This window comes from Telopea speciosissima, chromosome 10 (genome assembly GCF_018873765.1).
Source record: "Telopea speciosissima isolate NSW1024214 ecotype Mountain lineage chromosome 10, Tspe_v1, whole genome shotgun sequence".
Classification (NCBI taxonomy): Eukaryota; Viridiplantae; Streptophyta; class Magnoliopsida; order Proteales; family Proteaceae; genus Telopea; species Telopea speciosissima.
This window is the reverse complement of record NC_057925.1, coordinates 7,044,538-7,069,753: the sequence shown is the minus strand read 5'-3', so window position 1 is coordinate 7,069,753 and position 25,216 is coordinate 7,044,538. Positions and strand designations below refer to the sequence as shown.

Genomic DNA, 25,216 nt, shown 5'->3' with positions numbered 1-25,216 from the left:
TACGCTTCCCGACAAAGAACTCATGCCCAAATTCTAAATAACCATAGATTTTGAGAAATATTTTCTTCTTTTGCTTTATTCTCATTTTTAGGATTTTTCATTGGATACCATCCGATTTCGAACTGATTACGATCAATCTAATTAGAATCGATGGAAGCCGATCTCATGTCTAATTATGTATACTTTTTTATTTTTTGCTCGAATCTAATTATGTATACTGTATGCTTGAACTTTGCTTTATATAGTTGTGGGAAGATAAATTGTTTAAGAACATACCTTAGGTTTGGTTAGTGGATCAAATCCTCACAAAGTTACGCACTCGTAACCTGCACCGCCTCCCATCCCCTAAGGGTGGCACCATTGGTAGGGGTGTCAAAACCTAGCTTGAATCGACCGAAATTGAATCAAATCGAAACCGATATGAACTTATTGAATCATGTTTCGGACTAGGGTTTTGTGACGTCGAAACCAATACCAATCCAAAATTCATAAAAAAAAAATATGGGGAAAAGATATCTGTCTAGGAATGTGGCCTACGCCAACACTGCCATGAGTCTATCTCTCTCCTCCCTATGTGAAAAGACACTTTTACCCCCTTATTTTAAGGAGGAGAGAAATAGACACATGGGAGTGCTGACGTAGACCACACTCCCGTACAGAAAATTGCTTCCCAAAAAAAAAAAATGTTTTTTTTTCATACTTCTGTGTATAAAATATAGAAGAACGAAACCAACCCAATAGTAAACCAATTAGAAATCGAAACCAAACTAAATCTGATGCATCTTTATTGGATCATGTTTTGAACTCACTCATTCTCACACTGAAACCAATAAAATCAAATCGAAGCCGATCTGAACCAATCGATTGATACCCCTACCCTTTGGGCGGCCAATCCAATCCTCTGACCCCAATATTGGGCTTTGTGTGGGATGGATTGGTTCGATTCCCCTTGTCTCTCACTCATGAGTCATGACTGTCGAGTCCCATCTTTTCTTTTGCGTTTTTTGTCCAGTTTCATTAGACCCCACACAAAGCCTGAGGAGGACCATAAAGGTTAGGCTTTGATCCAGAAACCAAATCCTTATATAATGGGAGGCTTAAATGAGTTTTAAATTTCTTTAAAGTAAGAAAAAGCTAATCACATTTATCACGTTTTAATGATGATGCCCCACTGTCACCTGTATAATAATAGCCTAAAAGTACAACTCTTTTCTTTGCTTGATCTTATGGTCATTAATCTTGTGTCTAAATATATATATAAGCCAACTATATATATAAGTTTCAAAAATTGAGTATCAAATCGGTGAATTGGTTGATAGATTCTAGCCAATCTGACATGATCAATTCATTTCAAGAAACCCTAGAATCGCTAAGTGTTAAGAAAACAACGCCTAAAATGGCGATTTACAGAAGAAAAACAAAAAACAGAGAAGAACAAGCAACACACACCATCAGAAATTTACTTGGTTTACCCCCAAGATGGAAAGCTACATCCACGGTCGAGCAATAGAACGAATTTCACTATTCTTTGAAAATGTTACAAAACCACTCTTACAGCTCTCTCAGAGATATGAACATTATATAGAGAAGCCCTAACATGAGGAAATACAAGAAAACCCCATGACCTAGAAATTGCCAAACCGGATGGGATCGGACCAAAACATAACGTATATCACAAAATATACCGTTTCGTAGATCTTGACGAGCCTAACACAACTCCCAGCCTTTGGCAATAAAGTACGCATTTTTTTGGCAATTCAAGATCGTTTCGAGGCTGAAATGACCCTCTGAAGATCTCAACCGCACAATTTGAATCAAAATCTGGCTTCACCAATAACACTAAGGCTCTGCGAGGTAATGTTTAAAAAAATTGTATGTGATAGTCGAATTTTTTTTTTTTTTTTTGTTTTTAATTTTTAGATTGGACTGGTAAACAAAAAAAAAAAAAAAAAAAAAAAAAAAAAAAAAAAAAAAACCAATTTTGACCCAAATTTAAAAAACATAAAAAAATTATACCAACAAAACAAAAAACAGAAAGCGAAAACTTGGTTGATAAGTTCTTGCATGAAACAATAACCACCACCACCACAACCACAGAAATGTAAGAAAAATTGAAATGGTGAGTGTAAGTACCGTGGTCCCTCGGGACGAGGGTTTCCTCAGCCCTTATGGTATATGGCGACAAAGGGTTTTGGGAGATGTATGGTGTGTGTGTACATGGATATGGATAATATTATCAATGTATAATATTGATAAATAGGGGATTGGGATCATGCATTAAAATATGTTAATGTAATGTGAAGTCGCTACTTAGGGTTAGGGCCTAGGACCCATTAAGTGTAGCCCTATCCGTTGTAAGCGGAATCGGGCTACGTGACTCCATATGGTCCGGCTAAAGGTTCGGGTAAGGGGTCAGGTTACGAGTGTGGGAAGGTGTTAGGCACCCACCTCGCCCTGCCGAAGCCGGTCTCTCTGTGTTAGATGCTACATAAGGACGAATGTTCTCTCTCTTTTATTTCGGGGATGGAGGATATTATGAACTACATTCAGATGCTATGAATTGAACTAAAGCATAATAAACTACATTACATATATGATAAATGCGGACTAAAACGATGAAATATGAAAGGACTACATTGAATCAACAAAAACACAGTAATTATACCTGTATGGTTGTATTTCCCTGGCTCAGGGGAGATAGACGAATGGACTGACGCCGATTCTTTCTCGGCAGAGTAACGGCTCTTTCAAATGATTTGGAGAGGGGTAAACAGACAGAATAACGTCTGTAATAAAGGAGTTTTGATGGTTATCCGTGCACAGACGGGATAACAACGCCAAGGAGCAAAAGCGCTCTATACTCAGAGGGACAATCGAAGGATCTGTCCGTCACAAGAAAACTTCAAGCACTCACACTCTCATGAGAGAAGGAGGAGAAATGAGGGTGAAAAGAGAGGAAAAGAGGCTAGGAATCATTTGGGGAGGGTCTCTCCACCCAAAATTCCTTGGGAAATGTGGGAGGGGACCCTCCAATTTATAGGGAGGGACCCCTTCTCTCTCCTGGCCGGATAAGTCCTCCACGGCACTGTGGGTGACGTCAGCAGACTGATGTCACACCCCCTCATGGCGCCGTGAAAATCCGGTACACATCCCCACGGTGCCGTGGGAAGAGTCCACGGTACCGTGGGAACGCAGTGCCATTTTTTCTTGTTTTTGGGCCTAAAATGGGTCATTTTGTGCTCAGTATGGTTCTTGGTCTTATGTGTCAGGTATCTTGGGTCTAAAAAGAGGGAGAGTACATCGTCCATCGTCCATGTCCCGTTGTCATCATCGCCAATTAGGGGGTGACAAAAAATCAGTGTCTACAGTGAGATCTCTTGCATGATAAGTTCTCCTTTAAAGTTGGTTGCTTTTTTATTTTTATTTTAATTTATTTTAGGGTGGGGTTTGTCATTTGGTATTCAACTACCAATTATCATTCATAAACAATTTAATGTAGAGGGTACCCTTTAATGGATTTTCCTCTTGTCCCGTATGAATTGCCTATTTATACATGAAACCAATACCACCAATCACCACCTGATGCAACAAATATGGATTCTCTTTATATATTTTGGGGATTGCTTAAACAATCTTTGCAACCATACAAAGATTTGAAGGTGTATATATATCACTATTATTAAATTAAGGTTGATTAAACAGAATCTAATTTTAATCTACAAAACTCCAAGCCCACCTCATATTTTGGTTTATTTTAAATGGTATATTATACATGCAACAAATATGGATTCTCTTTATATATTTTGGGGATTGCTTAAACAATCTTTGCAACCATACAAAGATTTGAAGGTGTATATATATCACTATTATTAAATTAAGGTTGATTAAACAGAATCTAATTTTAATCTACAAAACTCCAAGCCCACCTCATATTTTGGTTTATTTTAAATGGTATATTATACTGAGGATAAGACAAACCATTCATGAAGAAAGGACAAACCATACATTTCCAAATATTTCTAACCCACTATTGTCCCAAATTGGAAAATTTTGGAAAAAAATCTAAATTAATAAAAAATGGTATGAACCCTCTTAAGTTTATGCATTAGTTGCCTTCACATTAAACATTAAGAAGATATAATAAGAGCATGTGTTTACATAACATCCATGATTATATAGTAAGTGGTGTAAGAGTGATGAAACATATACACACACATTGTGTAAACCTTGCTTTGCTTTGTTTCTACCATTTACTTTACTTAAAGAGGGAAAGTATAAAGCTAATTCCAATTCAAATGATTATATATATATAAAAAAAGAAAAAATATGGTTTAGGAATTGGTTATGTTGAGTTGGGATCGTTGGATGTCCGAGCTGTCACGTGTCGGCATCTCCACCTAACACTACCGCACTGTCAAGCTTTAAGAATTGGAGAGGATAATAACCAATTTGGATCTTCTACTGCCGAGCTGCCCGGCAGGATCGTGCTGCCCAGACACGGTGCTGTGCGCAATGTCCGCCTTACCCCTGCCCAAATGCCTTGCCCGAGTGGGGGTAAGGCGGTCATTGGGCGCAGCACCATGTGTAGGCAGCACGGTCCTTCCGGGCAGCTCGATAGTAGAGTATCTGGATCCGATAATAACCCTTCTGATATGATGTTATATATTCTGACTATGTTAGAATTCGTACATGATAAGGATCCCTCATCAATGGTGTGTAGAAATAAAAAACCTATGACGATATGTAAAACAAATGAAAATTACAAACAAACAATCACATAAACGAAAGGATTAATGTGGCTCGACATGATTTTCTACGTCCACGAAATGACATCTGTTCCAAAAATCTCTTGGCCTTGGCACTTGGTTCCTCTCCTTTTGAAGATTTTGGATGTTATCATAGGAATTCCGCTCTCTTATCATCAGACCCTCCCTAGCTGATTTTTACTAACTTTTTGATTTATTTTGCCTTATTGCATAGACAACATTTTGTTGTAAATGGGCAATGTAAATTTTATGTGTTAATATATTTATTTTTTATTATTATAAAAAAAAAAAATGACATCCATTTCACCATCAATGGAGAATAGGGTTAAAGGTACTCGTCCTCATGCTTCTCTCACATTACAGAGAATGAACCTTCAATATAAAATTTAGTAAAACCCACATAGACACATTATCGAAATACCCATATAGCCCCCCAAAAATAATCTCAGTATTGCCGCCCAGCGCCCCCCCTAACCCCCACCATGCACCTCTAGTTCGTTGAGCCCTCAATAGCAAAGATAAAACATAGAGTGGGCCGATTCCTTCGGACCTCGGGCCCTATGGCCTTTTAACGTCCTTTTGGAATCAGCCCACAAACCCATGTGACGCTGTGACGGAATACAAAACATCGTACCCCCAACTTGATGATCACTTCTCACTAAGCCATTCCAGTGGGTATTCTAATTAATGCCACTATCACTGTTGAGTGTTAACTTAAACTAATGGAAAAAAGGTATAGGTATCTGGTTCGGTTTTCCATCAATTTTTTCAAAATTTTTGCATATATTACTTCAGATTAAAATAGGATCAATAAACTGGTCAGTTTGTATAACCCAAACCGAAGCCGATAGCTATCAGTTCAATTTGGTTCAATCTCTTATCTTACTTCAGTTGAATTGGATTGAAACCGAACTGACAAGGAGTTCAATTCCGGTTTCGATCGGTCCAATCAGTTTGGGCTGATTATTGACACCTAAAGAAAAAGATTGTTTTCTTCAAATTTAAACCAGTAAAATGTAGATCCATATATGAGTTATGGCAAGGAGATGATCAAATCCGCATAGGTTCTTGTTGACTGTTCTAATGATAAAGAGAGCGATACACACATAGGGTGCTAGTTTATGATATACCGCTAGCATACCCAGCCTTTTTCCTTAAATATTTTGTCCCCTTTCACATATCATATGATACGGAAAAACAAAAAGGAGAGTTCTCAATGCACAGAGCTCCTGCCAGTGCGAGATTTCGGAAAGGGCAGATATATATGTAGATATCATACAATATATACCAAGCTAAAATCCCATGTGATATGCAGTTAGGGAACAAAGACAACCAATAAATTAAAGAGCTAAATGGGTTTACTACTGCTGTGTTTCTAATTAACAGATTACCTACTGTTGTGCTTGGGAATACTTGTCCTTTATTCAAGTTATTTGGGACCCAACCGGACTACCTGACCTTGAGGGTCTTTGGGGCTGCCTGATACCCACTACTTAGGCCATTCAACAAGCATAAGCTTGATTACCGCTCTGAGCTTCATGTCTTTCTTGGATACAACTCCAGACACAGGGGGTACACTTGCTTAAATATGCGCACAAGGGCAATTATCATATCTCGGCATGTTGTTTTTGATGAGGATTGGTTTCCATTTAAAGAGGCTGCGGATAAGGTTGAACCACCCACTCCTCCCTCATCCATACTTGGCCCTCCACCACTACTTCCTCTATTTTCCGTGACATCTCAAGGCTCCACTCCGACGCCTGGTACAACAATTCCTATATCACCACAGCATACATCTAATGCTGCTCCATTAATTCACCCAACTCCATCTAATGCAACCATAGAGCCAACACACACCAATACTGCCCTTACTCTTCCTACAAACAACACTTCCATGGACTACTCACCCTTGTTATACCCGTACCCCGGGATATAATTAAATATCATTTCTTCTCGTGACGTGTAGATACCGCTGCCATGTATGCTGGTGACCTGTTCTCCATGATGGTCAAACCTAGCTACAAAATCGTTGACCACAACACGGGATTGCCTGTGGAGGAAAGATTCCTCAACCGCCAGTGGGGAAAGTTCGTTGACGGCGACTTCGTCGACTACCCTCCAAGTACCAGCCCGGGAAGCGAGGAGTTCAGGAGAGAGCATCCTGGACCGTCACCTCAGCTGGATATTTCGTTCGGTGATGAGCTTAGCATTGCCGTGGCGAAGCTGTTCGGGGTCATGGGTAATAAACCATGACAGGGGAAAAGGTAAGTTCTAGCCTCAAGTCTTACTAATTATTTTTCCTTTGGTAACCTCGAAGTGCGGGTCCGGGCTGGAACCGCTCGAGCTATTTCATGAGAGAAGGGAATAATTTAAGTTCGGGTCCCGCGTACCTTTAGGAAGTACATTGGGGACTTAAACCCATCTCATATGAACCCATCTAAGAATGGGCTTTTCCCTAATTAAGGTTGTGGGCAGGCCCAATTAACCTATTGGCCCAATGGTGGGTTATTCCATCCACTTACCCACATAGGACTAATGGGTTGACCCATTAGGCCTCATGACCCATTTGACTTGAGGTACCCCAAATACCCATTTATTATAAAAGAGAGGAGGAGGGGGAGAGAACATTACTTCTTCTTCAACATCCTCTTCTACCCTAAATCGTGGAGGAGAGAAAGAGGAGAGAAAGAGGAGAGAAAGAGAAAGAGGAAGGAGAGAGAGGCTTGGAGGAAGGTGGAGACCCCATCTCTTGGGCAGAAATCGTGGAGCTCTCATCTTGGGGGTAGGTAAGCTTCTTCCTTCTTCTATTTTGGGTTTCAAAAAGGGGTTGGGTAATGGGAGAGATTGACCTAGATCTCTCTTGGAACCTAGGGAGTAGATGGAGCTTTAAAGCCAAGCTATGGTGGAGTTAGTTCACTCCATTATGAGCTCTAATGTGAGGGTTCTCATTGCCATTTGGGGGGATTTAAGGTTGGACCCTAAGGAGCTTAGGATAGAGTTTTCTAGAAGTCCTTGTGCCTTAAAAACCACTTGAAATGGGGTCCTTGGAGGGGAATCCTTCGGATTTTGGACCTGAAGGTGTGAGGGTTACATGTGATTTCAGACCTGCAAGAAACCCCTGAAACTACCTTCCCGAGAAGGATTCAGTGAAGGTCGGATTTACACTTCGTTGATTTTTCAAAACCACATCCGCATCCGACCTTGGCAAAAATTGTCCTGAGCCCCTGTGAAGCTCGGATTTACACTTGGATTCAGTTTTTCTGAAACCACATCTGCATCCGACCTTGACTAAAACTGTCCCGGTTTCCTAGGATTTACATGTGGTTGCAGAATTTGGGCATGAAACCACTCCTGCAACCACTTCGTCTCTGAAACCTTATACTTAAGTGTTTATGGGAGATCTTTTGGGGATCCGTTCCTTTCGCTCGTTTAACCTTATTCCACTCTTTGTATAGGTTAAAATATTCACTTTTGTGGCTTATTGCTTGATCGAGGCGACAACTGATAAACTGGGTGCTTGGCGTATACGTTGTGAGTGGGTTTGGTTGTTTGGGCTTGTTATTACTATTGCACTATATATTATGTACTCATTATAATTAATAAGCATGTGTGCGCATATTGCATAATTTTATATCTATTTGTTATAATGTTGATTGATAATGTTGTATCTTGATGGGTCTCGGTGCCGGTGGAGTGGGTCTGCGAGACTCCTCGAACTTTATAAACATTTATGAAGAAATTATGTTGAATGTCATGTTGAACTGTATGCGCCGTGCCGTGCTGGTAACCGGGCACTAAACCAGATGAAAAGTTGATGCGCCCGGATTACCTCTCGGGACGATAGGACTTGCATGTAGTATATTTGTGGCTAGGATTTCACACCCTTATGCTACGACCCTTACCAACAGGGGTTTAGGTGTTGGGTAATCGATACACCGGATTACGTGGAGGTGGGAGAGGCCATCATGGTAGTATTGGTTATCAGTGCCGCCACCGAGTGGTCTTGGAGGCTTCGATCGGCGTGGGTCCCACGTGACAATTGAGGTTTCATTGTGGCGATAAGTTAAGTGACCCACGAGTGTCTCCCGAGTTGTCACGATGAGCATATGCCATTGACTTAGTTGTTTGTTAGGTGGAAAAATGGACTTAACATGTGCATGCATCATTGGACTATGTGAATTGCGTGTTTGTGCATTCCCATCCCCTCACTGGCTCAGTGGAGCTAACCCCCTCGTGCGCACATTTTTTTAGATTATGGTGCAGGTGACGGATATCTCGCGGGACTTGGAGTTCAGCCCTCGGGATACGATGAGATCGGTGAGGAGGAACCGGAGGCCGTGTTTGAGGAACATGGCGACGGGTGTCCTTGCGATGATTGTGCCTACGGGCCGTGAGGATATTCGGGACTCGATCCCTTTTTGATTACTTTTGAGGCTAAGGCCTATGGTGAAATACTTACTGTAATACCATTTTTGATAGTTATTAGATGATCATTGGAAATGTAACTAATTACTGTATTTATCATCTAGCTTTGAACGTCTTGTAACTATTCGATTTATACGCTTCCGCAATACTACTGATCCTTGGAATGTAATATTCCTCTTTTCTGCATTCTAATGTTACATTGTGTTAATATTGGATATGACTGTGCGTTGGGACACTGTGTCAGTGATCCGGGCGGTTTAGTAGGATGACACGCGTCGTCCTAGTCACCCTTTATATGATATTATATTCCTTGTCTGGAATAGGGGCGTGACAACCCTTGGCTACCCAATCTCCACCACCATCTTCATCTTCGGCTCAGCCACCTCTGGAGGTTCAAAGCCATCCTATGGTAACTCGAACCCTGGATGGCACCAGACGACCAAAGATACTTCTCACCACCAAGCATCCCATACCAATATCTCTCCTAACCGAATCCGTGGCACATTCTATGGAACCAACGTGTTATACACATGCCTCTAAGGACCCTAATTGGCGTCATGCAATGGACACCGAATTTAATGCCCTCATCCGTAATGGAACCTGGACTCTAGTTCCCCACCACCCTAAGATGAATGTAGTAGGGTGCAAATGGGTGTACAGGGTAAAAAGACTGGCTGATGGGACTATCGAGCGCTTTAAAGCTCGCTTAGTGGCAAAAGGATTCCATCAACAAGAGGGTCTGGATTACGCAGAGACCTTCAGTCCTGTTGTCAAACCAACTACAATTCGGCTTATTTTATCTTTGGCTATTTCAAAGGGGTGGGCTGTTAAATCCGTGCCCAAAACCCGATTTGAAACCCGATCTGACCACCGGTCTGGTTTGAACCTTTTGTGTAGAACCGGGAGTGGAGTACACTCACGAACTGTGGGTCATAATACTCAAGCCATCACACAAGATTGTCGACCGCGAAACAGGGGAAGTCATCGAGGAAAGATCCATCGTCAGAGACAGGGGGAAAATCGTCCTCCAAAACATTTTGTTGTAAATGGGCAATGTAAATTTTATGTGTTAATATATTTATTTTTTATTATTATAAAAAAAAAAAAATGACATCCATTTCACCATCAATGGAGAATAGGGTTAAAGGTACTCGTCCTCATGCTTCTCTCACATTACAGAGAATGAACCTTCAATATAAAATTTAGTAAAACCCACATAGACACATTATCGAAATACCCATATAGCCCCCCAAAAATAATCTCAGTATTGCCGCCCAGCGCCCCCCCTAACCCCCACCATGCACCTCTAGTTCGTTGAGCCCTCAATAGCAAAGATAAAACATAGAGTGGGCCGATTCCTTCGGACCTCGGGCCCTATGGCCTTTTAACGTCCTTTTGGAATCAGCCCACAAACCCATGTGACGCCGTGACGGAATACAAAACATCGTACCCCCAACTTGATGATCACTTCTCACTAAACCATTCCAGTGGGTATTCTAATTAATGCCACTATCACTGTTGAGTGTTAACTTAAACTCATGGAAAAAAGGTATAGGTATCTGGTTCGGTTTTCCATCAATTTTTTCAAAATTTTTGCATATATTACTTCAGATTAAAATAGGATCAATAAACTGGTCAGTTTGTATAACCCAAACCGAAGCCGATAGCTATCAGTTCAATTTGGTTCAATCTCTTATCTTACTTCAGTTGAATTGGATTGAAACCGAACTGACAAGGAGTTCAATTCCGGTTTCGATCGGTCCAATCAGTTTGGGCTGATTATTGACACCTAAAGAAAAAGATTGTTTTCTTCAAATTTAAACCAGTAAAATGTAGATCCATATATGAGTTATGGCAAGGAGATGATCAAATCCGCATAGGTTCTTGTTGACTGTTCTAATGATAAAGAGAGCGATACACACATAGGGTGCTAGTTTATGATATACCGCTAGCATACCCAGCCTTTTTCCTTAAATATTTTGTCCCCTTTCACATATCATATGATACGGAAAAACAAAAGGAGAGTTCTCAATGCAGAGCTCACCCGGTCGAGATTTCGGAAAGGGCAGATATATATGTAGATATCATACAATATATACCAAGCTAAAATCCCATGTGATATGCGGTTAGGGAACAAAGACAACCAATAAATTAAAGAGCTAAATGGGTTTACTACTGCTGTGTTTCTAATTAACAGATTACCTACTGTTGTGCTTGGGAATACTTGTCCTTTATTCAAGTTATTTGGGACCCAACCGGACTACCTGACCTTGAGGGTCTTTGGGGCTGCCTGATACCCACTACTTAGGCCATTCAACAAGCATAAGCTTGATTACCGCTCTGAGCTTCATGTCTTTCTTGGATACAACTCCAGACACAGGGGGTACACTTGCTTAAATATGCGCACAAGGGCAATTATCATATCTCGGCATGTTGTTTTTGATGAGGATTGGTTTCCATTTAAAGAGGCTGCGGATAAGGTTGAACCACCCACTCCTCCCTCATCCATACTTGGCCCTCCACCACTACTTCCTCTATTTTCCGTGACATCTCAAGGCTCCACTCCGAGCCGGTACAACAATTCCTATATCACCACAAAGATACATCTAATGCTGCTCCATTAATTCACCCAACTCCATCTAATGCAACCATAGAGCCAACACACACCAATACTGCCCTTACTCTTCCTACAAACAACACTTCCATGGACTACTCACCCTTGGCTACCCAATCTCCACCACCATCTTCATCTTCGGCTCAGCCACCTCTGGAGGTTCAAAGCCATCCTATGGTAACTCGAACCCTGGATGGCACCAGACGACCAAAGATACTTCTCACCACCAAGCATCCCATACCAATATCTCTCCTAACCGAATCCGTGGCACATTCTATGGAACCAACGTGTTATACACATGCCTCTAAGGACCCTAATTGGCGTCATGCAATGGACACCGAATTTAATGCCCTCATCCGTAATGGAACCTGGACTCTAGTTCCCCACCACCCTAAGATGAATGTAGTAGGGTGCAAATGGGTGTCTGAGGTAAAAGATCGGTGATGGGACTATCGAGCGCTTTAAAACTCGCTTAGTGGCAAAAGGATTCCATCAACAAGAGGGTCGGATTACGCAGAGACCTTCAGTCCTGTTGTCAAACCAACTACAATTCGGCTTATTTTATCTTTGGCTATTTCAAAGGGGTGGGCTGTTAAATCCGTGCCCAAAACCCGATTTGAAACCCGATCTGACCACCGGTCTGGTTTGAACCTTTTGTGTAGAACCGGGAGTGGAGTACACTCGCGAACTGTGGGTCATAATACTCAAGCCATCACACAAGATTGTCGACCGCGAAACAGGGGAAGTCCTCGAGGAAAGATCCATCGTCAGAGACAGGGGGAAAATCGTCCACGAAAACATATTCTTGGAATTCCCTTATGATGGGGATCCGTGGGGCCCGCACCTGAATCGCCCTTATCCACTTAGCGATGACTGGGAGTAAGTTACTATCCGACTAATTCATGCCTATGCATGACCATTAATAAGCATAAGAACTAGAATAGGCTTGGGCTTAGGAGCTTAGCCTCTTTCTATTTGTAACTAGAACTTAGGACATGGGCCCAAGTGGATCCAATGGCCCAATGACTTAAACTAGACCTTGGGCTTATATCTAACCAAACAAGCTCCTAAGCAAATGGACCTAAGGACCTAAGACAACCAAACATGACTTAAGACTAAAGTGAGGTAAATAGGGGTCAGTCTACTATTCACCTCACAATAGAAGACCTAAATCGTGGAGAGGAAAGGAGAGAAGGAAAGAAAGAAGAAGAAGAAAAAGAAGAAGAAAAAGAAGAAGAAGAAGAAGGAAGAAGGAAGAAGAAGAAGAAGGAAGAGAGGTGGAACCCAAGCTTGCTCTCCTACATTGGTGAGCATTCTCTCTCTCTCTCTCTCTCTCTCTCACTTCCTAATTTATAGACCTAGGGTTTGGAATTATGAGTCATGAATGCTTCATCTACCCTAATGGAAAGGCTATTAATGACTAATCTTTGAAGCTTAGTTATAAAGACACCTAATCCTACCTTGAACCCCCTTTCACCCTTTCTCCATTTATGAACCCTAAGTTGGGGATTCACCTCCATTTATGGGTTTCACCAACCCTCATGGAAGACCATAGATGTGTGGTTTGTGGGTTGTTAAATAACATTGATTAACGGCCCTTTCAAAACCCCAATACCCAAACCCATGAGTTTCCTTTCCATATGTATTTTAATGGAGGAAAACCTAATCAATCATGGGGTTTACAAACCCATGTTGGGTGTGTGCTATGGCACCTTGGTTGGGGTTGTTCTCATGGCCAAAGAGACCCCTAAAAACCCCTAAGAATACCCCATTTTAGCCCCAGACTTTGGGCTGCAAAACCATTCTCGGAATGGCATGAACAGCAAGACTGGCACGTGGACAGGCACATGCAAGTGTCAGTCCCTGAGAAACTAGATCTGCCGGTGAGAAGTCCGAGAGGGACAGACACATGGACAGGCACATGCAAGTGCCAGTCCCTGAGAAAGATCTGCCGGTGCGAGGTCCGAGAGGGACAGGCACATGGACAAACACATGCAAGTGCCAGTCCCGAGAACCTAGATCTGCGGTGGGAAAGTCCGAGAGGGGACAGGCACATGGACAGGCACATGATATAGCCTTCTTGTATGTGCTGGTCCCCTATTTTAGCCTTGTTTGATAACTTATGGGGCCCAACTCTTCTAGCCCTAAGGCACTAATCTCTCCCCACGTTGTACACTCTCTTTAGGTTGACTGACCCAGCTTGGGGGCGTATTAGTACGTGGGACAGTGTACTTGGCATCGAACGCCGATTCGAAGAGCTCCGTACTGACGATTGACTGAGAATCAAGGTGAGTGAGTTAAGCAAACGTCTTAATTTATGGAATGTTTGTGTGTCGTGTCTTGCGAATGCCATTCATGCATGTGTGCTATAATATATAATTATTGGTAAGATATAGGACGATATAAATGTTTAGATGTTGATAGGACTTTACATTCTTGTCTTGCGATATTATTTATTTTATTGCACTATGGTGCGAATGGTATTGGATTTAGTTATGGGACTCGGGTGTCGGTTGGTGCTGGACCTGGGGATTCCATAATATGGACTTACTCATGGCATGTAGATCTAGGGCTTTCGGAAGCGGGATCCAAGTGCCGGTGGGTGCTGGGCTTGAGATTGCCGTACTTGAAATTGCATTAGAGTTGTAAATTGCATTAGGTGGAAACGGGATGGTGACCGACCGACTACCTTCGGTATTCACATCTCGTACTTGTATACGTACGTATGGGCTAGAGAAGCGAGAGGATAGCCGGCCGACCGTATTTCGGTATCTATGGACTCGGCCTCTGGCCTATGCACATGCGTACCTCACTTATACAATAGGTGAATGCTAGCTAGGATAAATGTTTACCCAGTACTATGACCCTTACCGACAGGGGGTTAAGTGTCGATCAAATCTGTGGGTTCCGACCGTTATTCGGGTATACCCACTCTGGAAGTTCGGGCACCAACCGTATTTTGGGCCGAACGCCAGGACGGGATTTGACTTAGGGGTTTGAGTATATCTCTTGGTGGAGACCGGTACGGCAGGCTCCCAGTGCGACTCGGGTTTGTCATCGTCGGTATACCATCCGTTTATGGTACCGATGTCGGGGATGCTACCTAAGGTGTTGCTATAGTACTATACCTGACTTAGTTGTGTGTTAGGTGGATTGGCTAGGAAAAATGTTTACCCAGTACTATAACCCTTACCGACAGGGGGTTAGGTGTTGGTCAAATCTATGGGTTCCGACCGTTATTCGGGTATACCCATCCGGGAAGTTCGGGCGCCAACCGTATTTTGGGCCGAACGCCAGGACGGGATTTGACTTGGGGGTTTATGTATATTTCTTGGTGGAGACCGGTACGACAGGCTTCCAGCGCGACTCGGGTTTGTCATCGCAGGTATACCATCCGTTTATGGTACCGATGTCGGGGATACTACCTAAGGTGTTGCTATAGTACTATACCTGACTTAGTCGTGTGTTAGGTGGATAACAATAAAACTATACATCATCATTCATTCATGTAGCATGATTGTAAATTGTATGTGATGTACGGTCTACCTTGGTGGTATGGAACACCTTGGTATCCGTCCATCATGTATGGTTTGCAGTCAACCCCATTCATTATTATTATTGTGTATGCTTGTGTGGCTTAGCCACTCATTGGGCTCAGTTGGAGCTCACTCCTCGAGGAAACATATTTTTTTTAGTTGATGCAGGTACATTCGAGCAGGACGGTATGGAGTTCAAGACTCCTGAAGAAGGTCATGAAGAGTGGTGGACTTCGGAGTATGAGGATCATGGACCGGAGTGCTACTGTGAGATGTGTTCCACGAGGGAACAGTGATTCTTGGCTGGTGGCGATCTTTTGTTACACTTTGATAAACTATTTTCTGATTCAAAGGTGTATTCTTTTATTCCTTTCTTGATAAGTTTATTTATTAAACAGTGATAATACATAGATCCTGATTAGAATCCATTGATATGAAGGGGTAAATTTGAATATACAATATTTTATATGCTATCACCTAGTTTCTGCTAACTCTGATGTTATTAATATTAATCCTTTCCTTTTACCTATTATTTGTCGTTGTGAATGAGTTAGTCTTGGGTACTGCATTAGTGATTCTGGTGATTAGAGAGCGTATTGGTATGCTCTGGTTGCATTCCCCGTGGTTCAGGGATGGGGGTGTGACATGGGCAATCCGGCAACTTGATGTTCAGAACGCCTTTTTACATGGTGTATTACAAGAGGAGGTGTACATGGCCCAACCACCAGGCTTTACAGATTTACAACACCCTAATCATGTCTGTCGACTCCACAAATCCATCTATGGTCTTAAGCAGGCCCCACAGGCCTGGTTTGAACGGCTCAGTTCGTTTCTACAGGATTTTGGCTTCCGGGGTTCCAAAACTGATACGTCATTGTTCATATACAGCTCTACTGGCATCACATTGTTCTTATTGGTCTATGTTGATGATATTGTCCTCACAGGTAACAATAACAGATTTATTGCACGCTTTCTTGATAAGCTTGCCGACACCTTTGCCATCAAGGACCTACGCCAACTTCACTACTTCTTGGGCCTCAGTGTAGCTAGACAAGCTAATGGGCTGTACCTCTCTAAAAAATGGTACATTCTTGATCTTCTTGATCGAACTAACATGACTGGGTGTAAACCGATTGCTACACCAATAGCCACCACTCATTCTCTATCGAAGGCAGCAGGAACACCCATGGATGATCCAACTCTTTATCGCAGTGTTGTAGGGGGTCTACAATATGCAACACTGACTCGGCCAGACATAGCCTTTGCCGTCAATAAGGTGTGCCAGTTTATGCACAAACCCACTACTGATCATTGGTCCGCCGTTAAACGGATCTTACGCTACCTAAAATCTACCATAAATCATGGGTTATACTTTCAGCCTCAGCAGACTCTACAACTCTATGCCTTCTCTGATGCTGACTGGGCCGGCTGCCCTGATGACAGAAAGTCAACTGGTGGTTATGCAATCTACCATGGCACGAACCTAATCTCCTGGAGCTCACGCAAACAGAACACGATTGCACGCTCCAGCACCGAATCCGAATACAGGGCTGTGGCAAACGCAGCAGCAGAGCTTACCTGGCTACAATCTCTATTGTATGAACTAGGGATTTACATGTCTACTGCACCAGTTCTATGGTGCGATAATGTAGGGGCAACCTACTTAACAATGAACCCGGTGTTCCATGCTCGCACCAAACATGTGGAAATTGATTTCCACTTTGTCCGGGATAAAGTTGCTAAAGGTGATCTTGATGTTCGCTTCATCTCCACCAAGGATCAAATCGCAGATATCTTAACCAAAGCTCTATCACGACAGCGGTTCAGTCATCTCAGTACCAAGCTCAAGGTTCAGCCACCCTTGAACTTGCGGGGGCGTGTTAGCGATAAGGATAATGGTTTATCCGTAACAACCACTCTTGAAGAGATCAATGGATCAGATGATAAGAGCACCTCAGTGATTATCCCTAAACCAACGCACAAGGCTGCTGTAGTTGTTGAGTTGCAATCCAACTCCTCCAACCTCAAGGATCGTGACCAAGTGGTAGAGTTACAACCCAACTCCTTCAAACTCAAGGATCGTGACCAAGTGCACTCAAACTGTAATACTCACTGTACCCATCCTTATCACAGTGTTTATCCTTGTAAACTAATCATATCTATCTCTAAGCCTCTATATAAAGAGAGGATAGATGAAGGCTAGGAGTGTGGAAAAATAACAAGAGCTGTGGACGTAGGTTTCCAGTGAAACCGAACCACATTAAAAACGTTTCTGTCTCCTTCCTTCTTTCTTTGTTCTTCTTTAATATTTCTTCAGTTCAAACATACACCAACAGTGCAGGCCTTGTCCCCAACTCCCTACATATATACTGGATTCTTTGGTGAAATCATAGAAGATCTTTCTAATAAAATGGTTTTGTGAATCCACAGCCCATGTGGTCTCAGAATCATTTCCTCATCTACAAGACCTGTTTCTACTTCCAAATTTGGATTCCATTGCTCAGACTCCAAAACTACCAAGTTCTTCTGTTGTCTACCATTCCCCATATGAATGTGGGGTCTACTGTACATGTAAGATCCTACTCAGCCTGGGATCTTTATCCTCTCAATTTGCCTGCCCGTACTTGACGTCAAGTACATCTAACAGAGGGGCCGGAAGTGTGGAACTGACTATCCTACCCCCTGCCCAAACACACTGCCCGAGGTGGGTCCACGTCCCTCTATTAGATGTATTTGACGTCAAGTGCGAGCAGGGAAATTGAGAGGATAAAAATTCCTCAGAGAGAGAGTTATAAGAAATCTGTGTCTGGACTGAATACCACCATTTGTTGAGAAAGTGTGCGTGTTATAAGAAAATTTGTGTGTGGACTGAATACCACCACTTGTTGAGAAACTTACTTTAGTTTGGACCACTTGATTTAAAGCCAAATTATCCTTAATATTATTTTAGCTTGTTAAGAGGCGGACCTTGGCACAACGGTAAGATTACTCTATTGCAGGTTCGAATCGGGAAGCAGCCTCTCCATGAAGTTGAGGCAAGGTTGTGTACATTATGACTCTCCTTAGACTCTGCAGTGGTGGGAGCCTCGTTCACTGTGTACGCCCTTTATTATTTTAGCTTGTTAATTTTATCTACACATTCCACACCTTACTCTCATCCACCCTTGTCATTCTGTTCCAAACCTTGTGGTCAAGGAACATCACCTCCTCTCGTGCAAATGAGCACTTTTCCTTCTTTATGTAGAGTTGATTGTCCCTTGTTGTTTTGAGAAGAGTCCGCAAGTGTTGTTGTAGTAGTAGATGTGTAATTAGTCACACCACAAAATGCAACAAGTATGGATTCTCTAGAATGCATTGCTATTAGGAGCTTGGATTCCTAGGTTGTGTTTGTTATGCATTCTCAGAATAGATTCCGAGCCTATAATGCATTCTAAATCTCGGTTCTTCTCTATTTTATTACTTCAAAGTATGTTCTAGACACATAATCTATTCCAAGAATACATACCAAACACAGCCTAACATTTCTAAAACTTCGATTTATCTATAGGATAAGATGTAAAACATTCGTACCTTAGTTGTAAAATTTTCAGTTCATTTCGATGGACAAAAATAAAATGTCTTGTTGATTCAGTCTTTTTCTTAACATATATTTTGTGCTTTGATTACTTTGGATTGTTTTAGTGATTTCGATTTAAGCACATGCGTAGAAGCGATTTTGAAATTTTTTTGCATTAGCAATCAATCTTAACAATTAATTACTTTCATCTAAAATTGCTTTGTTAAACCAAAATTTAGGGCATATTTAGGAGACATGTTCGTCTTAATCTTTGAGATCAGGAGTTGAGTACTATTCAACCAAACTTGAAGATATGTGTGAACAATGCTCCATTGTTCACTGATCATTAATGAAGGTAACCAAGAATGACCTAAACTAATAGGAAAATGATTTTATTCAATAGTTACAATATAGTATGCATGAAATTAAATCTCTTTGATGTGGTACTTAATGCACGCGGTAACCAAGGATTTTTGAAAAGATGAATATCATTTAATGCAACATTTCGAGGTATCTTTATATTTATTGACTTAATGATCCCTCTTTTAGACTGTCTTCTTCGTTTGTCGAGAAATAAAAAGAGAAGAAAAGAAAAAAGAAAATATCAAGAAAAAAAACAAAAAAAACTTTCAAAATCTTCCAATTATGTAAAGAAACTTTGTGAGAGAAAAGAAAATAAATTTCATCATTCCTTTGGTGATTTTAAATTTAAAAGAAGGGGAAAAGAATGTTAATGAGTCGCATGGTTAATATGGTTCCTACGCCTAGACACAAACCAATGTCTCCTTGTGCAAAAAAACTATTGAGCCCCAATGAAATCGAAAATCACATCCAAACCAATGCCTCTGTGCACACTTTCATTGGCTACCACGTTGTACAGGGACTACGGCTCTGTATGGTAATGCTTCTGTTTTTTTTTTTTTTTTTTTTCGTGTTTTTGGGTCCGGCACACTTTTGTGTTTTTGTGTTTTTTGAGCATTTCTGGGTCCTAAAATGCTGTATGGTAATCCTGAAAAAAAAAAACGTTTACGAAGTTTAGAAGAAACAGAAATTTGTATGGGTCGCACTAACAAAATCGTTTCTTTTGTTTACCAAAAATTACGTAATTGCCATCTATACCATGGCTTTTATACTTATGATTTTTTAAGCCAAAAAAAAAAGAAACAAACATCACAATTCAAAACTACTTAATTGTTTAGATAGTACATCAAAATTAAAAACCTATGATTTTTAAGTGAATTCGATTTAGAATGAGATTAGATCATTACACATGTTAGGTTATTCTAAATCTTTCCAATCCATTTACTCAAATAGCTCAGCTATGTCAAGTAACTAATGAGATCAAACTCTCCAAACCCAAACAATGATGGAGCCACAAGAATTTAAGGCAATTCATTAGAAATTCATTATGATAAGAGCCACAAGAATATAAGGCAATTCTAGATTTCAACTAAGACAAACTAAGCAAGCAAATTCAGTGGTTGTTGGTGGTTCCATATCTGAACCTCCCTGCATAAGATTTATGCAACCATTCAAATTGTCAAGTGAAGAAGAAGGTGGAACAATCACACGAAGGTCACAAAAAATCCCATATGAAGCATCGAATTTTGGATGCCAACGACGATGAGATCGGGTCCAAAAATCTCCTGCAGTGCTTGAAACTATTAGGTGATGGCAACTTCTGCTCTGATGTACAGCATGACCAACAACCCCCATTTTCTCTTTGTTCTTGAAATACAGGAATAACCCACATTAAATTCCAAAAGAGGAGATACCCACAAGTCCCCTTTTAAGGACCAAACTCTCAAAGCTTCCATTTTTGAGTGGGAAATTTAGATGTAAATACGGAAAGCTATTGCAAAATCCATTCATGAGCTAGTAGGGAGAAAAGAGAGGGTTTTTTCAATCTCCAATGTCACTTCTCACGAAAACTGAAACTAGATAATGAAAAGAGAGGGTCTTGGTGTAATTATTAAGAGACTGAGACGAGCTCATTGGCTACTTGGCTTGGCGCCATCGCTTCTCTCTCTCTCATAAGTCGATGGAATATGAATCGAAGAAGAAATTAAGTTGAGGATCGAAGAAGGACTGGGAGACAACGAAGTGGAGAGAAATCAGGAACCATGGAATCGATTGGATGGAAGGGTAGTGATGGTGACAGAAGCTTCTTCGGGGCTAGGGCGAGAGTTCTGCTTGAATCTCACCATGGCAGGCTGCAACATTGTCGTCGCTGCTCGTCGGAGAGATCAATTGAAGTCTCTCTGTAACGAAATCAATCAAATGAAGAAACAAAAAAACTCTTCAAACGCTTCAGCCTCAAATCCATCTACAGAGATCAGATCTATTGGGCTATAACTCAACGTGACCGCTGCAGGGCCTGTGATCGACGCGTCTGTGCAGATTGCTTGGATGCCTTTGGCCAGATCGATGCCTTAATTTGCAGAGGGAGCACGCAAAGAGAGCAGTAGAAATCAACAGAGGGTTGCAGAGGTCGAGCGAGAACAATGAAGAGAGGTTTTAAGGTTTGAGGGCGAAAACCACCTATTTGTTATGTTTAGATGACATTTTACATTTTTACCCTCGTTAATTTAAGTGAAGCTCATGTTTCTTCGAAAATTTGTAAAAGTGTTTCTCTTAGGTGAGAAACACCAATTTAGTGTTTTGCAAATGTGTGCTAAAAATGTGCCAAGTGCCCGGTTCATTTCAAAAAAACAAAAAAATGAACCGAACATACCATTCAGATTTTAGCATGTTTCTGTTCCAAAAAAACGAAAAAACACTAAAAAAGAACGTTATCATATAGAGCCTACATGACCGGTCAACATTATCTTGTCCTTAAAAGAATACACATTCTCTCTTTTCCCTGACATACGGGCTTTTTTTTTTTTTTTTTTTTTTGATAGTTGGGTCCCAAGGAGAGTTGAACTCATGACCTCTTCTTTGAGAGGTGTTGGTCTTTGCCAACGGGTTACGGGCTTTATATATATATATATAAAAATTGTGTGATGTCCCCTCCCATGCTCCAATTGGCAGGGTATGTTGATCCCATTACACACTGGCAGCATATAAATCCCCTCCTAACAAACAACTAGATTTGTTTTTCTTCTATTTGCTTCTTGCCAAACATGGCCTTGTGCATCTATCCTCGTCACATTAATATGATAGCAAGAAATTATCACAACCACCATGAATCAATGAATGCATGTTATGCTGGTCACCTGTACTTAATTTTCATCATTTTATGGTTATATAGTTGAGGGTGGAGGATGAGACACAGCACACACACACACACATTGTGTGGATGTTGCTTTGGTTCTTGATATGGCATTACTAACTACTTGCAGCTAAGATAGTGAAGCAAGATTTCAAGAAGCAGGACAGCATCAGGAATCCCAAATCAGTTGAGTTGACGCACCAAAGCAAGAAAAAAGCATTACCTGCCAAAGTGTGAATTGATGTTATTTTAGTGACCTTTTGGATTCATTCCTGCTAAATGCTAATGGTGGTCCCTGTTTCCCTGGTAAGTGGTTCGTTCCCACTAAAGCTCTTCGTGTATTCTAATGCCCTTTACTGTTCTACTTAAAACTCAAGTAACAGGGTGGCTTTCTTCCAGGTATAACCATGTCAGACCTATAGCAATTAAATTCCTCCCCATTTGTCCTTATTGCAAACCTTTAAATCATTAAGTGGAGAGAACTCTTCAAGTATATGAAAGCACTAATGAGCTGAGTAAACCAATGTGAGACTATATAACTCTCAACATCTTAATAATCCCCACGTGTGGTTTTGGCATACCTAGCTCTACACATGGACAAATAACTAAGGGAGATAACAAAGGGACTTAGGCTTTAACACCATATTACATAAAGTGGAATAATCCACAAAATACCACCAGAAGATCTAACTCAAAACCTTAAAGCATTAGGTGGAGAGAGCTATATGAAAGAACCAAGGACCTGAACAAACTGACATGGGAATATAACTCTATAACCCCCCAACATCTCAACACCTTAAGAGCGAAATGCAGGAACTGTCCGAGTTCTTAGATTTAATATACTCCTGCAAAACATTTTGAACAAGAAATGGCAACTAGATATTACATGCAAAATATTGTAGCATTGACATTAATTGTAGACCAGCGGTTCTTTAATCCTTCCAACCCCCCCCCCCCCCCCTTTTTTTTTCTCTTTCCTGCAAACCTTAGTAAAAGCAACATAGCTCTGTTTGTGAGTGAAATGTTGGGTCTAGTTCTAGTCAACATGAATTGATCCAACGAAGAAGACAACTGTTAGCACAGTTGGTGATCATGGAATAGACTCTCCTGCTTCACTTGGGAAGGGCTAGGGAGAGGGGTGGGGGGAGGGGGGGGGGGGAGTTAAATATAATATATCCTTTCTGTACCAAAGAAGAAACCTTATCAAAAGAAGGAAAGAAATAGACAGCTTTAGAGCTGTGAAGTGTGAACTGGCCCCAGCCACAAAATAAGAGGGTGACAAGAAAGGTTGCAGAAATGACTTTGAGAGCATTTGGGTGATATACTTCCATGAGTAATCAACTGATATTAGTTCTTGAGAGGTAAGGTGAAAAACAACAATGGAATCACCTACCCAGATGTGTTGTCAACACATCCGGGATCAAGAGCCCACAATACATTTCCCACCCCAAACCCCTCCAAAAAAAAGAGGGGTGGGCATCTCCTGAAGCAATCAACCACCATTACTACTCATTGGCCGACATACAAAGCATATGAGGCTCATTCTCACATCCACCAAGAGTGCAGGCCATGTCCCCAACCCCAGCACATATTGGATTCCTTAATGAAATCATGGAAGTTCTTTTGACTACAATTTTCTTTCACCTGGGCAAAAGGATCTTCATTCACTCCAAAACAAAACTCATAATAAACCTAACAAAAATCTGAGCCAGCTTGGAAAAGAAGGTCCTCGAAGAATAATCCTCAACCACAAAAAGACCTAAATCAGTTCAAACTTATGGACATACAAGTTCCTGTCCCTCCAAACAAAAAATAGAAAGAAACTCGACAAACCCCATCACAGAAGCCCTAATGTCCTGCAAATTATGTGCAATCATTCGGTTTTAGTCTTCCAAAGCATTGCAATGTGGTCCTTTTTTTGAACTCAATAAAATGCTGGGAAGCTTGAGGAGTTTTTAACCAGCAACTCTGTACCAACAGTATCTAGAGGATTATAGTTTAGAAATAAAAAAGAAAAGGAAAATTAAGGTTGCTTTACATAGTATAAATTTCCTCAGCATACTTGATGTATCACAAATTACCAAAGACTTCTTTGACAGATTTATTGATCAACGAATTTCAAAACAAACAAATTTTTGGATCCTTTAGTCTTAACTACATTTTTCATTGTTTTCTTGCATAAGAATGATCAGAATCACTATCAAATATTCAATCAATTAGACGCAAACAGATCTGAGGACGTTGAATATTTTGTTTCATCTGTCATTTTCATCAGAGATCTATGACTACATGATTTTCTCAGACCTATGATCCACGGCTACCTAATCAGTTAGTTCTTCCTCCCAAATTTTCAGGAAAGAAGAAAACTTCGAAAACAAAAACCTCTGTTCTCCATCTTTTTTTTCCCCCTCTTTAAAACAAGAGTAGTGCAAGTAAATCATGGTAATGGAAAGCAGAAGGCTGCATCTAATAACTCCACAAATGCATTATGAGTGGGTGAGCATCCTCATATTGTGCATGCCATGAGAACACAGTCGGATCGACCATCAATGAATCCCTGAAGAAAACTCATCTTAGCCTTTTCCCAACTGCTTGGGTTCCACTACATGGATCTTCTTCCACCTTTCTGCTCTATCTAGGTAATGCAGTATCCAGGGTACAAGAGAAGAATAACCTGCAGCTGCATGAAGACCAGGGCCTTTCTTGGTTCTGCGGTTCAAGATTTGAACCAGTTTTCTGGTTCAAAATTAACCCTGCGGTTCCAGATATGGTTCACCTAGGAATCAGAACCGTGGGGTCTGTTTTGAGAGTCCTATTTCCTTATGTTTCTTATTACTATATTGTTGTAGTTGAGCTGGATTAGGTTACTGTAAATCCAGTCTTGTTTAGGTCAGTTTCCTTTTGCTTTTTTTGCATTAAGAAACCTCCAAAGCAGCTGTCAGCTGGGGTTTTAGAGTCCAATTCTAATTTTAGTTTGTCGACTTTTTCTAGTCAGTTTCTAATATTATGAATAAGCATGTAAGGGAACATCCCTACCCAACTATTTATTTAATGAAGAAGCTCTTTACTGCCAATTAGTTCTGAGGATTACAGACCAGCTCTTGT

General features: G+C 41.1%; 1 long non-coding RNA gene across 1 annotated transcript; it reads left to right on the top strand.

Annotated features, from left to right (window-relative positions):
• The first annotated feature begins 1,361 nt into the window (after positions 1-1,361).
• On the top strand, positions 1,362-21,329 carry LOC122642980. The gene is made up of 3 exons (XR_006330137.1): positions 1,362-1,373; positions 7,496-7,499; positions 20,973-21,329. It is a non-coding gene; the product is annotated as an uncharacterized LOC122642980 (long non-coding RNA).
• The last annotated feature ends 3,887 nt before the right edge of the window (positions 21,330-25,216 follow it).